This window comes from Rhinatrema bivittatum, chromosome 1 (assembly GCF_901001135.1).
Source record: "Rhinatrema bivittatum chromosome 1, aRhiBiv1.1, whole genome shotgun sequence".
Lineage (NCBI taxonomy): Eukaryota > Metazoa > Chordata > Amphibia > Gymnophiona > Rhinatrematidae > Rhinatrema > Rhinatrema bivittatum.
Genome location: NC_042615.1, coordinates 614,668,608 through 614,686,016, shown reverse-complemented (window position 1 = coordinate 614,686,016; position 17,409 = coordinate 614,668,608). Strand labels below are relative to the sequence as shown.

Sequence of the window (17,409 nt, the reverse complement as noted above, 5' to 3'; positions counted from 1 at the left end):
GATGTCGGACCGGCCCGGGGATTCGCCGCCCGGACCGGCCCAGGACACATCACGTGGTCTGCCGAGGGCGGCTCTGTCACAGCCGCGCACGGCAGACCACGTGACTGGAGCGATCGGCCCACCGGGGGGATGCCCGATCCCCCGATAGGCCAATCCGCCCCTGTACCAGGGTTTAGAGCCCATAATCCTTACATAACATTCATCACGCCATAAGAATGGCAACTTTGCTATCTCTAGCCAGCCCATGTAATGTCAATTTATACTTTATGAGGTTAGACTGCAGTCTCCAAAATTCTTCAGCCTACCCCTAGGAATTACGAAGCATTGCTATCCAGGTATAAAATCAAAACACAACTTCCCAGCAATGAATTTCTGTGATCGTGGACATAATTTAATGATTTTTTTTCTCATAAATGTTTTTGCCTTTTAAATCTGTTTCAAAAAATGCCAACAGCTTGTATCAGTCTATTTATATTCGTTGACTGCTAGTTATCCACATAAAACACTGATGTCCTTATATCAGCTGTGTGTTACCCATCACATGACAGCAGCTATTCCACACCTCCAAGCTGCTAAGACCAGGTTCCTATGCTCTTCCGTTAGGAAAACTTCATAAAACTGTGGATAGCCTTGGCTTTTTTTTACCCTGGGAAAGGAAATGTTCCAGCACTATCTCAGGGACTTGTGTTCAGCGCAGGATAAAAGGCAAAAACAGAGAACACACCACCCTTTCTCATGTCCCTGTGTTTGAGCTCATCAACATGAGCTCATCAGTACTAGGCTTTTATTATTTTTTTTTTTTGTTAATCAGAATGTAAAGGAAACATCTTGAAGATTACAAAAAAAAAAAGTCATGTTTTATGTAACAATTCCTCACACTCTGAGAACAGCTCTTCAAAAGAGGGATCCCACAGTAACCTATTACCTTCTCCAAAGTATTCTTTTCTTAAACATGGCATGATTTTCTCTGTTAATCCTAATCTTTCTTTCTCTGGATGCACCTGCCCTCTGCCAAAAACACTGATATACTAACAAATCCTTGAGATAGGCTCTTACAAGTATAAGAATGCTTCACGAGCAGGGGGAAGAGTGCCCTTTGATTGGCTGATGGCTCTATACTAAATTACTGTACAAGAAATGTATTTCTATAAAAGAGAGATCTTGCTAGAGGGAAGCCGTTAAAAGTTAGGTGAAAGTCACTTTTCAGAGTCATTGAGGCAAATATCAAAAATCTGCTTAACTCTGTCTCAGTAGCATGGCTAAAAGACCATCAAATCATAGACAGAAAAGTATGCTTTATCTAAGGATTAAGAAAAGTATATTACATTAATGCTACTGATTATCAAGTACTGCTAGGTTTTAAGAAGCTCCTGAAATGCTGGAATAATGTGATTGTTGACAACACAGAAGAATTAAAATTCAAAAGCTGGCACTGATTTATGACACCTCGTTTCCATAAGCAAGCTATTCTTAAAAACCAAATACTGTGAATGTTCTGACTACAGCCTGCAAATTACAATCCAGCCTGTTGAGGGCTGCTGTGAAGCATATGACATGTTGGGAAAAGGTGCTGCTAACAAGATGCAATGTGGTTAAGAGCCAGTGAACACGAGGCAATTGTTTCCAAGTAAGGCTCCTTGCTAAACAAAACAAAACAAAAACAAAAAAAAAAATGCGGTTTTGAAAGCCAGGTTACATCTAGCCAGCCTCAGACGCCTCCTTCAGTCAGTCGGACAAACTCCCCTCAGGTGGATGTACAGCGCACAATTTCCGAACAAATAGGAAAATCTGCCTGATTGTACCTGCCTCTGAACACAGTCCAAGCATCGGGAGACAAGCCGCTCACAGCGACTTGAGCTGGTGCAGCCACTAAGAAAACTAGGCGGCTGCCTAGAACGCTAAAATTATTTTAGGGGGGGGGGGGGCGGGTAAAATCCTGCCAGTGCAAGGCCCAGACGGGGTTGCTGCGCCGGAGCCAATACCGCCAAACAAGCAACACTGGAGCCACTCACTGCCTGCAACAGAGGGGGCGCATGACCAAAGGTTTGCCTAGGATGCCAAATACAAGGGTTTTGGGGCATATTGTGCACTTCTTAAAACAGGGGCTCCGAAATCACTAATGGAAGGGGAATCAAAGCCCCCCTCCCCCCACGTGTGGCATGCCCTACCTCCACGTAGTGCTGTCTAAAACCTGAGACCCATGGGGCAGAAGCGTCTGCCAGCGGGCTCCCCCCGGCCGATGGGGGCTTAACCTGCAGTTCCCGCCGTAAGAAACTCGCTGGGCAGACTGGACGGCCCGCTTGGTCTTTTTTTCTGCCGTCATCCCCGGGTTGCCGGGCCGGCCACATGGGCTGAGCCTGCCCGGGTATCGGCTCTCCGCCGTAACAATCAGCTGCCGCCTAGGAGGGCACAAGTAAGGTGACCGGGCTGTATCCCTTTACAGTGTCAAGATCGTCGGGCCGCTCGAGAGCCAGGAATTAAGGCAGAGCGCGCGATCAAACGCTGCCCCGACAATTGAAACGTGCAAGGCTGTTTCCTTCCCCCCCCCGCCAGGAATTCCCGAGGGCCGCAGCCTGGTGGAAAACCAGCGGCACTTAATAATCGCAGCTGGCACGCTCTCTTCATTTGAGTCCTCTTTAAATTAGCTGGACTTCAAAATCGATCATCGCGGGCAGTGCACCGGAGCGGGAGAGGATGAAAAGGAGGGAAACAGGCGGACACGAAACAAAAGACAGAAAGAAGAGAGAGAGAGAGAGAGAGAGTGGAAAACAGACCTGCCAGAAAAGTAAAACGATCCTGAGCCCTCCCAGTAAACGTACAAGGTGAGAGAAATGGGGCAAACACCTTCAAGTTGCAAAAGGAAGTATGGGAAATACAAAAAAAACAAAACAAAAGAAAGAAGGGGGAGTGGGGAAGGGCGGAATAAAAGAGGAAGGTCTAAGAGCAGGGCCTCTGCTAAAGGCCTGCGGTTAAATCCTTTTCCCTCAAAAGCAAAGGGAGCCTGTGTTCATGGCAATAAGGAGACTTCTGGCTGCAGCTGGAAGGTGTGAGGGTGCTTGCACTGGTGTTTATCTCACTTTCAGGCCCATACACAGTGTGGTGCGCTCAGGTCCAGCGCACCGTTAGCCCCCGTTTGGACGCACGTTTTCCACGCGGCCAACCCCTCCCCCCCCGAAACTAATAGCACGCCAAAGGCAGGAGTAAATTTCTGCCAGCACCGGGCAAGTGTACAGAAAAGCAGAAAAAAACTGCTTTTCTGTACACCCTCCAACTTAATATCATAGCGATATTAAGTCGGAGGCCCCAAAAATAAAAAAAAAGAATAAAGAAAAAAAAAAGAAAAAAAATCTTCCCGACCCGGAAGACGGATGCTCAGTTTTGCTGGTGTCCGTGTTCTGAACCCGTGGCTGTCAGCGGGTTCAACAACCGACACCGGTCAAATTAAGCGTCGGCTGTCAAACCCGCCGACAGCTGCCGCTTCCGCTAAATAAGGAGGCGCTAGGGCTTACTGGCTTCCTCATTATTGTGGGCTCTCATCTGAATACTGAATCGCACACCCAGGAGAGTGGCCTTGGAGCGCCGGCTCTCCCGCGCGCGGTTTACCGAATCGGCCTGTTTGTGTGTTCACTCTGGCCGACCATTTTTTTTTTTTGGGGGGGAGGGGATCTCACTTTTTGTTTTGCCCCCTTCTTTTAATTTTGTTATTGGGTCTGGCAGTTTTCTCCTGTTCCTTTTGGGCTTGCAGATCAATTCGCTGTGCTACAGTGCCATGAGCCTACATTGCAAATACTCAGTTACCCTTCCTCCAACTGACTTTCCTGTCACCCTACCGCCTAAGCCATTGCTGCAGCCATACTCCTTAGATTGGAAGCACAATATGTCTTCCAGAGTCCAGCTGACATCGGCTCTCTGTTGAGGAATAGCTGACACTCCCCCCCAATACCCCTCCCCCCCCCCCCCCCCCCCCGAGACTATGAACTCCTGCTTAGGCAGCATCCCCAGCACCAGCGGACCCAGAGAGCAAAGACCTGGCCCAGAAATCAAACCCAGGACTTCTGCACAGAAGGGCCCGGCACTTGTCACTGCGCTGGCCTAGGAGCCTCCCTTTCTTAAAAAAGGCCGAGCTGCAACAGAGTGGACACCCCAGGAGGAGGAGAGAGCATGAGACGTGATCTAGGAAAGCTTGAGGAGCGGTCAAAAGTTTGGCCATTAAGGTTAAATATAGAAATGCAGAGTCATGCGTTTGGGGGGTGCAGAAATCCAAAGGAGCTCCATGTTAGGAGGGAAGCTGACTCGCGCACTGACTGAGAGACTTCAGGGTGACGGTGCATGAAGAAGGAAGGTAGAGAAGCAATGCTAGGCTGCACAGAGAGAGAGAGAGTCAGAAATAACTAGCAGGGGAAAGGGAGGTCATAAGACCCCCTTTGAGGCCTCACTTGGGAGAATTGTGTTTAGTTCTGGAGGCTGTTTCTCAAAAAGGACAGAAAGAGGATAGAAGTGGTCCAGAGAAAGGCAACCAAAATGGTATGGGGTCTGCACCGGAAGACTTGTGAGATGAAACCTGGGGATGTAAATATATAGACCCAAGAGGAGAGATGGAGGAGATAAGACACAGACTTTTAAATTCCTGAGTGGTATTAATAATGCACAAGAGGTGAACCTTGTTCCAGTGGAAAGGAAGTTGTAGAACTGGAGCCTACAATATGACGCTCCAAGGCGGGTAGAGTCGGAAACATCAGGAAATATATTTTTCACGGGAAGGGGTGGTGGATGCATGGAATACCCTCCTGGAAGAGGTGGAGAAGGCAAGACTGGTAATGGAGTTGAAAGAGGCATGGAATAAATGCAGAGGATCCCTGTGTTTATTTAAAAATCGTATTTGCTGCCAACTTCCGTACAAAATGCGTTCACCGCTGGGTAGACTATGTTACTGTGTTATTCTGACTACAATGGAGGAGATTGGTGGAAACTCTCCGATTCCAGTCTTTTTTTTTTATTCTGCAATATTCTCCTGCTCCTTTGGGCCTACAGCTCAGTGGGCATCAGGGCTGGGATCTGGCGCCATAAACCTTCAATCCCAACTACACCTGTGGATTCCCCCTCTTATTTTATATACCTCGCCCCCCACCCCTGATAATTTGCAGGCATGGTCCTGCGCTGGGAGCCATGCACCTTCCAGAAGCTCTGCAATCAGGGGGCCCTGAATCCCGCCACTAGGTGTCACCCTTGAGCAATGACAAATAAATTCTGACCCTTGCCCTCCCCACCCAGGGGCTATGAACCAAACGTTGTTTCCTTTTGGTCCTGTCAAACTTTCCATTCTTTAATAAAAAAAAAAACAAACCAACATTTAGTCGTCAGGCATTGCTTATAGGCTTCTTAAAGAGAAAATTATCCATTAGGATTTTATCTATGGAGAAATCGTTTTCCATTGTTTAGACCAGCAAGGCCCATCTGATGCCTGCTCAGGGGATGAGCCCTAACATGCGCTAAGAAATGACAGAACCTGCCACATAAAACCAATTTTGCATAGCAAACGAGGAGAGCTGAATTTCACACCTCAGGTTACGCATGCAAATGATCAGAGAGTGCATTACACTGCATAAGTAATTCAGGTTGTGCTATGGATAGAGTTTCCTTCTCCTGGCATTGCACGCCTATGAAATTTCTTTTCCCCTGCATCTCCATAATGATCATCTTGCTTAATTATCTGGGAAGATTATATCCTTTCAGTCCAGGGCTATGGTCACAAGTCTGCAAATTCTAAAATGATAAACTACATTAAGCAAGAGGCCAAAGAAAAATTATTGCTCCAACAGAGTTTTATTTTTTTGTGGGGGTTTTTTTTTTTTTTTTTTTACATCCAGCATAAAAGGAATAATAAATAGATGCCTCATCACTTCTACATGCATTGAGTTGCCATCTAGTTTGGAAGATGTTCCGCGATTTTAACCATCTGGAACAAAAATAAATGTTAAATTAAGCTAGTAATGAATTCTATAAATAAGCACACTTACTCTTACAACCCCCAGGATCTCATATTGCTCCTGGTTTTAGACTCAAGAAATCCTTAAACAAATTACCTGATTTCTTAGCAAACACTAAATGCTCGGGCTTGTTGGGCCATGTATCACTGGATCTAATGAAAAAGCCCCTCCTGCCTTTGCAGGCAGATAAAAGTAGCCATTAGTCTCTGAACTGGACATTTTTCCTAGCAGTACACCTTGAGGCAAACCCAGGAGTAAATATTGGCTGGATGTTCATGTAACCCAAGTCCAGGGGGATGCATCTAGAAGTGGACTGCTTTAATCCGGCACTGGTTTACTACACTGGAACCTGTCCTTCTGTTCTTTCCCAGCTCTGCTGCTGCTGAAATTACTGCAAGGTCTGCAAGTCCTGGTGTCTCTCAAACCTTTCCCAAGGCACCCCAACACTATCTGAGGCACTGAAACTATGGCAACTGAATAAGAAAGCAGCTTCCATGATTAATAGATGAAGATCCCAACAACAGTGTCTAGCTCAAGCCATAACTCAAGAATGTGAGAGGAATTAGCATAGTATCCATGTCACACCACCGCAGAGGGAGAAGCGAACCTGGTTCAGGAGTCAACATCTGTTAATAAAATGGAACTGTTGTGCGGAAACAGTGTACAAAACAGTAATCGACTTAGGTTCCATGAAAAAAATAGATTTTTTTTTTCATTTCGTAATTGACAGATACAAATTACTCAGAAATGAAAAAAAATAAATAAATAAATAAAAATTTTGGACAACAAAGTCAGCTTCAGAACTTCTGAGACTAAATTGAAGTGATCAAACGCACAGCCATCTGAATGAGGCCCTCTGATGACTCCCTGGGTTTAGAGGACTGGTTTTACTCTGATTGATGCTGGTTCTGGAGGGCTTGTTTTGATTGTGGCTTTTCAGGTTTCATGCAGAGATTCACAAGAGGCATAACTCCCATTCCATCAGCTTCTCCGAGATGCTCTCACGTTCCCACTCCAGAGCTTGCGTAGATGAGTACTGGCTGGAGGAATAAATAGTCTGCAATGTTTTCAGGAATGCACAATCCACAGGAAGACACCTGCATACGAATATCTACTCTGGGGACAAAGCTAGAAGATGGTGGTACACCATGAAATAGTTGCCACTGGCTAAAAAAGAGAGAGATTTTATAGGAAATAATGGTCATTATTTTTTGACATGCATTCTTTTGGACATAACAGTAGACACTTTCATCCTTTTCTAATGCTCTTTCACAAGGAGGTACTGATCTTGTGAGGGGAGAGGGGTTACTGGAAGAGCCTAGCTTGGTATCAAAGGTTAAGAACTATTGAGAAATGTCTGCCCAAATCTTCCAGCCATGAAGACCTGTACAATCATTGACTTGATTCCGTGCCGGGAGTGCAATGGCATTCTCCAGCTCTAATATATATATATATATATATATATATATATTTTTTTTTTTTTTTTTTTTTTTTTTTTTTGCTTTATGATTAAATTAGAGATGAGCCTTCACACATCTTCCTATGCTGGGTTTGTTTATAAGTTACTAAATAAATGGATTCACACGAGATATAAATAACCCCCACCTTCCGTTTTACAGTCTACAAGGCTGTGCAGTTATCGTTGACATTACTTTCAAAGGAAAGGTCAACGCAGAATGCAGAAAATTACCATATGCCTTCCCTCTTGGGATTGTTGGCAGCACAGCCCTGTGGTCAGCTTATCTTCTTCCTTTGCCATCTCTGGTTTTTTCACTTGATTTACTTTAGAGTGCGCTTTTTTTTTTTTTTTTTTTTTTTTAATATGCATCCATAATTTACTTATTGTCTTGCAAATAAAAAACAACAACAAAAAAAACCATATTGTGGGCCTTAGTATAGATTGTTTTTTCCCCGTAGGTGCATAATGTGAGAAAGTCCTTTCTGAATAAAGTGCTATCTCTTTCACAAAACAGAACATCCAACTTGCTTAACTAATTCCATGCTGCTGAAAACTGTATTAACTGAAGTGGTCATAAAAATATGACCTTTTTTTTCTCATATTCTCTGTTTTAAAATCACTTCCATGCACTGAGGTCTCTTTTGACTGGTAAAACTATATTCTAAGCCAAACTTAAAATGAGCCTGGCAGGCTCTGTTTGCTTATCAAAAATCTAACAACAATATTTATTTCCTTTTCAGGGGGTAAGAAATGTTCTTTCTTTTTTTTTTTTTTTTCATATTGCCTGTCCTTAATTATTTGGCTTTTTCAACAGATTATCAGCATATAAAATATCCCAAGTCCTACAACAAATGTATTGAAATAGATGTTTCCAATAAGATGAGTGTTATGGTTTTCTGGATGTGCAGATTTAGGCAGGGTGACTCTAAATTACCCTGGCCTAGCTTCAACCATGATCTGGTTTTGGCCAGGTCAGCATCCATGCAATTTGGATGCAGAACCAGAGCTGGAAGAATGGCTTTGATTATCTGCTGTTTACCCAGATTCCGCAGAGCTTTGTAAGCTGATTTCCAGAGCGGGCTCACTCTCTAACTGACTCACAAAACGTTTCCTCTTCAGTCACAAGCCAGGATACTCTAAATGTAAATAGATTTGCAAACAAAAGGAAAGAAAAAAATGGGGGCCAGGCCCTGGAATCAGAGGCCCAACTGATGATGAAATGCATCCCAAGAATTTCAGCAGAATTCCTCCGGTTCAGGGCTGGAGAGGGAAGGTCTGAACGAGCTTTTCCTTCCTCTGAACCTGGAGCCTTTCAGCTGGACCGCCAGGATGACTGTGCAGGTGCACTGGAGCACATGAGCCGTCCAGGCAGGCCCCTTTGAAGGAGATGTGGGATGCCGTCTGAGGAGGAGCCCAGTGTTATTCCGAGAGCTCATCATTTTTTGTATGGTTGCTAGGTTGTTCCAACAGTATGTGTCACAACCTACAAATGCTCCAGGTCCAGCGAGACCACTAGAAACCCCCCCCCTCCCCCACACCCCAAAAAAATTTTTGCCTTCCTGTTTGAGATTAAGGATTACACTTGGACCAGTTTCCCCTCTCGCTCCATCCGAGTCCATGCAGGTGGTGTTTGATACCATATGAAACCTGCAAGCCCATCTTTCTGCACCAGTGTATTTGTCATGAGCAGGAGCAGCAGCACATAATGCAATTTAGGAATTTTCTAATCATGCATGTGTCATCTATGTAGGTCTTTGCTTGTCTACAGGTTGTCGTTGTATATTTATAACAGGGGATTTATTCCTCCTAGTTTGGCCAACTGATTTCCTGTACTCAGTAGAGTCAGTCAGAAAAGCACTAACCCCTTCATGATATATACATTCTCAATCTCAGCCAAATGTCCCAGGAGGGCCTGTCCTCAGCATGTGACTCAGACCTAAGTTTGACCTTAGCCAATATGAGGCTGAAAGGACATGGATGCTCCAGAACACATTTTAGTGCACTATTGTTATTTCTGCAAAATATACAACAAAGTATTATATAGGCTGTTCTTTCACTATTTGGTGCAAATAGGATGCAATGATCCAAGCCACCTAAAACTGAGTTAGACATCTGGATGCTGTAGCACCTCACGCACAAGGTTAGATTATCTAACTCATGAATTATGGCAGAAGGAACCTGAGATGTGGAAGCCAGTGACCTGTATTATATGGAACTATTCTTCAATTAGTTAAACTCTGTCCTTACGGAGATTCCGTGGGTAGAAATCGATGGTTTATCTCATTGAAGTAGGGAAGGGATGGGGGAAACATGGTGGGAACTTTCAAATGTTTGACAGGCTTCAGTGGAATGGAGGCGCGAAATGTCTTCCATTCAGGGGTGGGAACGTATGATGTGAAGTTGCAGGGAGAGGGAGCCAGAAGAAATATGAGATCCTTCTTTACTAGTAGGGTGGCTGATACCTGGTAGTGCCTACTGGCAGAGACAGTTGTAGCCAAAGCTGTGATGGAATTTAAAAATGCTTAGAATAGACACAGAGAATGTGGTTTAAGGACTGGCAGAAGACATGAAAGAGAGGAACACGCTTGGGACATTTGTTGAGAGTGGTGATAGGAACAGGATTGAGGGGTTAGGTGGGAGACATGGGGGAGGGGGGCTGGCGTGGTTTTAGGCAATGGGAATTTGTATGTTCATCTTCCCAAGGTGGTAAATGACCAGAGCAAAAGAGTCTCAAATATCTATGCAAACTGATTAGGGCTAATTGGTCTTTATTTGAGTCACTATGTTACTATAATATCTTATCTACTAAATGTCCCATGCAGGTCAGGCTTATCAATGACTGACAATCAGGCTGCTAACTCACCAGTGGAAAGGACAGTGCCACAAATGAATTATGAAAGGTTGCTTGTTAACGCACTTGCCTTTGATTCTTCTCCTCACTTTCCCTGCAATTCTCTACAGTTCATGCAGATAAAAATTTTGCAGTTTGGTAGTTAATGTTTGATGACATCTTCACTATGCCTCTTCCTATAATTCTCACCCACTCCCTGTTGTTTGCTGTATCATTTTTACTGTCTCAAAGTGACTGCAAAACACTGTGGAAACAAATCTCTATGAAAGCCACACTACATAAAATAGAACTGAACTATTTTCATTTTATTTCACCTCATATTATTATTATTATTATTGTTTGTTAACCTTTTATTTCCATGCATTCAAGTGGACTAACTTGGCAACCAGTCAGCCCACTTGATATTGTGATTATGTATTACATTACACGAATAGAGCACACTTTAATGAAATATATTTTGATGCTTTGCCTTCTTTACAAGATCTGCCTCCTTAATTATTCCAATCCTGTTCTCATTAGAATCGTCTCATGCAGCCTTCAGTATTGTCCTTTTTTGTTTGTTTGTTTTACCCCAAATCAGTCTTTCACATGTAGGCCAAGTACTGCAGTGACCTCCAGTGGCTAAGAGCAGAATGCACCTCCATCGGGAACTATTTCCAGTGCTGATCTTTGTCTAGTCCTTAAGAACTTGGCACAGCCATCCTGGAGGGAGCGGTGGATGCTACTTCAACAGAACACCTAATCCCAGGCTGCAGGAGCAGAAGCCTGAGTCATGAAGCGGCCCCAGCTTTCCCATTTGGATGGAAAGCCTACTGTTCTTTCTTGGATCTGCTACTATTTCAGTCAGTACTGGAAATGGGATGTGTGATACCCTGGTTTAGTACAGTGCTTCAGCCAGAATGCTAAATAACGTAAAATGTGCACTCTGGAGAGAAAACGGATGGAACAGTACACAAAATGTAAAAAAATAATTTCAACCCTATCTATGCATTACCTTTAGTGGCCTGAAGGACCAAAAGTTTAGGACAAGGAAATGAGATTTAAAAAAAAAAAATTGAGATTTAAAAAAAAAAAAGTCTGAATGCTGCGGGGCATTCCCATCACACGATCCCTGACAAGATTCTTCCCATCTTCAAATCCTACTTTGCCGGACACAAGAAAATGACCAAAGGCTTAGAACTTTTTGCTCTGAGGATTTAAATTATAACTCAGGAGGGACAATAATCTTCTTTTCTGCAAACTCGCCTTGTCCATCTGTGTATTATTGCACTGTTTGCTGAAATACTCTTGTTCACTTCCCTGCTCTCTAGTTTTGGCTTCTAACCCTAAGTTAATTGTCCATTTATAAAACATTTTGTAGGGATAGTTGTGTTAAAAAAAAAAAAAAGAGGAGACATGTCCTTTCCATAAAAAATATTTATAATGGAAGAAAATGGGCAGAGTTCTGGGAGAGATGAGTTTATTACCACCCTAGTGAATAGCTGTCAGTGAAATAAGGTAGGTAAAATGAGCTTGCGGGTTTTTTGTGAAACCCTTGAACGGGATCGTGCAACAAAGCTATTCAGAAAGAGGTCATGCAACCCAGCACAAATGATACGTATGGGCCCGGCAGTCAGGCGCACGGTGGATAAGTATTGGTCACCGGGATGCTGGGCATGGGGAGGGTCGTGTGATTTCAGTTAACAACACTTAACCCCTTCAAAAAAGAAAACGTACATTGCATTGTCATTTTCTTTTCACGATTGGTAAAGTATAAGACCACAGCTGCATTAGAAATCCTAGACTGTAAATGCTGCTCACGTGGTGGGCTTTACACCTGCCAAGGCTGCAGGCAGCACTGCCGGCAATTATCCCCGGCCTTACAAAGAAATTAAAACAACATTTTAAAATAGTAACATCGTTTGAGATCCGGAGATTCGTGATAACAATCAAGCAACTTTAAACAGGTTTGGGAAAAGTCCGTTTTCTGCCACAGTTATTTCGCAAGGGTTTTTTTTTTTGTTTGTTTCCGACTTTCCGGCTCCTCGTGCAAGGAATAATAACGTTCCCTCCCGCCAGGATTTATGCCTGGATTAAACCAATCTGCTACTAGTTACGATGATGTGTGCCAGCAGGCAAGGCAAAAAAAAAAAGGACCACCATTAGCTGGGCCTAACACCACTTCTGTCAACACTGCTGTATGGGGCCCTGGTATTTGTCACTCTGCTTAACAACAAGACGAGGGGGGGGGGGAGGGGAAACCCTTCCTCCACCAAAACACGCTCACAATCACTTAACATCCTTTTTTTTTTTTTTTTAAAGCAAACAGCTCAATTTGGGATTTATCACAGGCCATTCATTTGCTGTCATTTGATCAATGAAGGCACCACCTTGTCTGCGACCCCCTGCCATTCTCCCCACCTCTGTTCCACGCTTCCAAAACAGTAAAGCTGCCCTCTCTCTCCCCCACTCCGCTATTACCAAGATCCGCAGCTGCTCTTCAAACCCAAGGGGGCCGAATTCTCTTTCCCCGGCCCCCCCAAAAACTTTTCCCCCCGCAAACGCGCACAACTGGACGAACACCAACCTGAGTGCAGAAGAGCTGGCTCTTCACTTATTTTCGACTCTCTCACACACACACACACACACACACACACACACACACACACAAAGCAGCCCAGCTTCTCCAAACCATCCCAGATCTGCTGTGCTCATCATGCAAACCAGGTTTATTTTCTCTGTCTCTCCCCCACCCCTTTGAATACAATATAACTTTTTCCTCCGTCTACCACTCAGATGTAGATGATTTTTTTTTTTTCGTGTTTCACAAACACTTCACTTCCTTGTCCAGAGGCATAGATTTTCACTGGCTGGGCTGTTTTCACCAAAATAACTTGCCACTTCAACGGCTTGGGCTTGCAAAAAAAAAAAAAAAAAAAAATGCAAACGGAGCAGTGTTATCCTCATCTAGTGTGGCAACTGGTTAAAAGAAAATGCCTCGGAATTTAAACGAACAAAAGAACTGAATATCTAAACCAGACAAGATATATATATATATTAATATAAATATAAATATAAATATATATATATATATATATATAGTTTCCAAAGTTGTTTCATAATCAAGTTAGTGATATTTGGATCTAGTTCAAATCAACAATAAAAGTCCTGGAAAGAGATCAATGATCAGGATCTAAATAAAATATTGCTTTAAAGAGCAGATAAGGCTGGGGAAATTATTTTTCAAAGACAGTTTGAGATACTAGCCGGAGACACGATTCTGCCAGTGCATTTAAAGTCGTGTTAATAATTAACTTTCACAGCGCACAAGTCTTCCGAAAATGAGCTTTAAGTAAGGCAACTGCCGCGTCCAACCAAAATAACAACCCGTAACGGGTCCGACGACAAATGAAGACAATCAAGAGCCGTCGTCTTGCACTCAAGCTTAATCCTTTCTCCTTTTAAGCACAAAAAAAATGTTCTTATTCAGTAAAAATGAATCCAGCCCTAAATGTCAGAACCATAATTTTGGTTGAGAAAAGATTTCCGAAGCAAACATGCACACACACCTGACGTAAATAAATCACGGAAACGCAATATACAACCCCCATCCCACCCCACACCAAGGGTGGATGAACAGAGATTTCAGAATGAACGAGCACTTCAAAAATGTGGGTGGGCGACTTTTTCTTTTTATTTCTTTTTTTTTTTTTTAAATGATCTGCAAAGCTTCAGATTCAGGCTTTGGCGACTGGGCCCGTCTTGCGGAGCCGGGGGGCCTGGGGGGCTGGGAGCCAAGCTCGGCGGGCGAGCTTGGGGCGGCTCCGGGTGGGCTCTCTCCCCTCTCCCCGGAGCTAAGCACGGGCTCCTTTATAGCAGACCCCAGACCGGGCCCGATGGCTCACGAGAGCGGAGAGATCCCCCGATCCTTCCTCGCCTCGCACCCAGCCCGGACACTTAACTTTTAGGAGCCACTTGCCCAGCCCTGGGAGCCGGAGCTCCGGCGCTTTTTGCCTTCTCTTTGGGGGCTGTCCTGCTCCCTTCCTCTTCCCCGTCTAAATTCGACTATAAAAGGTAGCGGGCAAACTCGGTAGCCAGAAGGCAACCAGGAGAGAAAACAAATAAGCCCAAACCCAGAGGCGCACGGAGGAATTTTGCCGCGGCTCCCACTTTCCCCTCCTGCGCGCAGATAATGTTGGCCAGGGATCGCTTTGCCTGCAACATTAGAGCCGCCCTGGCTATCATTTGCTGGCTTTCGGGGTGGGGGGGGGGGGGGGTGACACGGCTGCAAACCCCAGAGCCGGGCTCCCCTTCCCTTCCCGCCCCAGCCCCGATCCTCTCCGGGACACTTTTATGGAAACTGAGCACACGCGCTCTCATTACTTCGCTTCGAATTCCCACCCCCACGGCCCCAAAATGAACTTTCTTCTGCAAGGTCTGTCCGCAAAGGTTGGCCTGGTGCAGGGCTTTGAACAGCATAAACCTGAAAACCGGCCCCTGCCCCATCCTCACCCCCCCCCCCCCCCCCCCGGGGGCAAAAAATGGGAAGAGCTGAGTTTCAGTGAACGGGGAGGAGGTGGTGGCGAGTGCTCCGAAGCGACCCCCCTTTCACCCGGCGGGTAACAGATCCAGGGTAACAGATCCATGAACAAGGTCCCCTTTGAACGGCGAGAAAGAAGCTCAGCGTCCGCGCTGAGACGAGGCAGCATCGCGGGGGGGAACCGCCAAGCAGCCCATCCTCAGGGTTACCAGACAATGCAACCCCCTAGAAATATATATACCACAAGAAAGTACAGCAACCATTTGGAGGTTTCATTAATTAAAACAACAACAAAAAAAATTAAGAGAAATGCAAATCCCCCCCCCCTCCCCCCGAAACGCCCTCCCTCAGCGGGGTGATCACCGTGACAATAACACAAGGAGAACAATGCTGCCGGCAGGGAGAGGGAAGGCACGAGCAGCCCAGCGCCTTTGTATCTCTTGGCGAACAGGAGGGGAAATATCCTGCACCACCCCCCCAAGCTCATCCTGTGCATGCAACCCAACCATCCCTATATCCCGTCTCAGCAGAGCAACACAAGCCATGCAGCACATAGGGCAGCTTTGCCTTTAACCACCCCCCCCCCAAAAAAAAAAATCCTTCATGGGGAAACCTTGCGCTTGCACCCCCACGGGAGGCAGCGTGGAGGGGGGGAGCGCCAGGCGCAGGCAATCCGGGGCGAGAGTCCCTCGGGTACCCTGCAAGCTGGGCGCTGCACCCACCCCGCCTGGGCTTCCAGACTCGTGATCTATTGCAAAAGTGCAGAGAGCAAACCCCCCAGCCCACAGCAGTAACTGTACCTTCTGGTCATGTAGAAGAGGCAGCTGGGCGCGCAGGACTTAGCTGATGGAGCGTCCCATTAGTAATCCGTTTAAGGGGATCTCTGTGGGAAAGCGGGACCGCCGCTCTCTCCTTTGCAATCCTTTGTCATTACTGCACATGTGGCTTTGGAGCTGCGATGTTGGCTTCTACTTTTTTTCGGACGCAAAACAATCGGGTTCCTTTCCGGTTTGGGGAAGGGAGGGGAGGGGGACGGGGAGGGTAGAATAATATATATATTTTTTTTCTTTAAAGAAGAGAGAGAGAGAGAGAGATTGGATCGCACGGCAACTCTTCCACAGAAGACCCAAATTCCACTAGAAATCCACTCGCGGGGAAGTCGCCTTCACTCGCTTGCTGGGCGAGCGGGCGTCATGTGTCAGCGCTGCTCCCGCCGGGGTCCCGGGCAAGCGGCTCGCTCCGATCCCTGCTCCTCGCACCGGCTCCGGGCTCTGGACTCAGTGGTGTGTGCGTGTGTGTGAGAGAGAGAGCGGGGCTGGGAGCAGTCTCTCACTCCCTCCGCCCTGCCTCCCTTCCTGCCTTCCCTCTGCTGTAGCCTGAGCCTTCCTCCACCACGCTCCTGTCACTGGCAGGAGGCATCGCTGGGGGAAGGCGGGGAGGGGAGCCGGCGCATGGAAATCCCGCACTGGATCGCTGCTGCTGCAGAACCTGAGACGGCTCGCCGCGAAATACACCCCCCTTGCTAGAACTGAAAGGGAGGGAGGAAGGGGGTGTCCCTCAGCATAGCAGAACCGAATCAGAGCTTGCCTAGCGGCAAGGCAACGGGAGGTTTATAAAATAATATTTCGGATTTAGAAGGACTGGGCTGGGAAACGGGGGATTCTTTTACTCTGGTTTTCCGAACAGAGAAAAATAAAATGCAATACAAAAAAAAAAAAATAAAGAGTTGCTAAAAGTAAGGATTTACTTGTTATCGATTGAAAAGTTTCAGTGGTACAAAGGGCAAATGAATTTATTGGACACCATCCGATTGCGATTAGCAGGCACGCAATCTTTATAACATGTTTATTGTCCATTCCAACTATACCGAATATACGGTTTATTGGGTGGGTATAATAGTGCAGCATGCGTACTAGCAATGAAATCAGACTCAGACTGAGAAAGTCGCCAAGACGAAGTAGGAACATTTTTGGACATGGGTTTTGGGAGTCAGCTGATGCCCCCAGCATCTATACGTTTTGGGAAGATGAGATGATTGCATTTAGTGGGAAAACAATTATTGTTTTGGGTTTTTTTTTCCCCAGAAATCAATCTAACCAATAATGGGAATGATAAATAATGATTCATTGGTGAATCCCCAACCTAGAAATGACAAGGTGTCTCTGAGGCATGGTTACATTCCGGTCTAACTTGAGTTCTTACATACTGTATATTACGTCACGGTTTTTATTCCAGGCATTGCTGACATAGTTTTCGGATGTTGACGTGCTGTTTTGTCAGTCTACCAGCAGGGGTCGCTATCCAATTCTCTCCTCTAATCCGGTAGTCGCTGCCGGAGCCGCCGACAGCCGGAACTGAGCGAGGAGCTGTCCCTGCTTCCTCGGGAAGTCGCCGAGTTGTGCAGCGCTCTCTTGTTCTCACGTTCAGATCCAGGAAACTTTTATTGTTTGGCATGACTATTTGTACAGCCGTTGCCAAAGTAATATATAAGTAGTTAAAAATTAAAATAAGAGGCAGAAAACAGAACGTATAATGGTGTCTCTTTCTGTCCGATATGGAAGGAGGCCTTAGAAAAGTGCAATCAAGACCGTAG

General features: G+C 45.6%; 1 protein-coding gene across 4 annotated transcripts in view; it reads right to left on the bottom strand.

The window, feature by feature from the left end:
* The window catches only part of SEMA6A (semaphorin 6A), a 214,032-nt gene extending 197,839 nt beyond the window's left edge, over positions 1-16,193 (bottom strand). For 3 of the 4 annotated variants that reach the window (XM_029571069.1, XM_029571077.1, XM_029571087.1), the window contains exon 1: positions 15,617-16,192. The gene's annotated coding sequence lies outside the window, so the exon portion shown is untranslated. Of the gene's footprint in view, positions 1-15,616 lie in introns of all 4 variants that reach the window. The other variant, XM_029571094.1, reaches the window with a different exon arrangement.
* Positions 16,194-17,409: the final 1,216 nt, after the last annotated feature.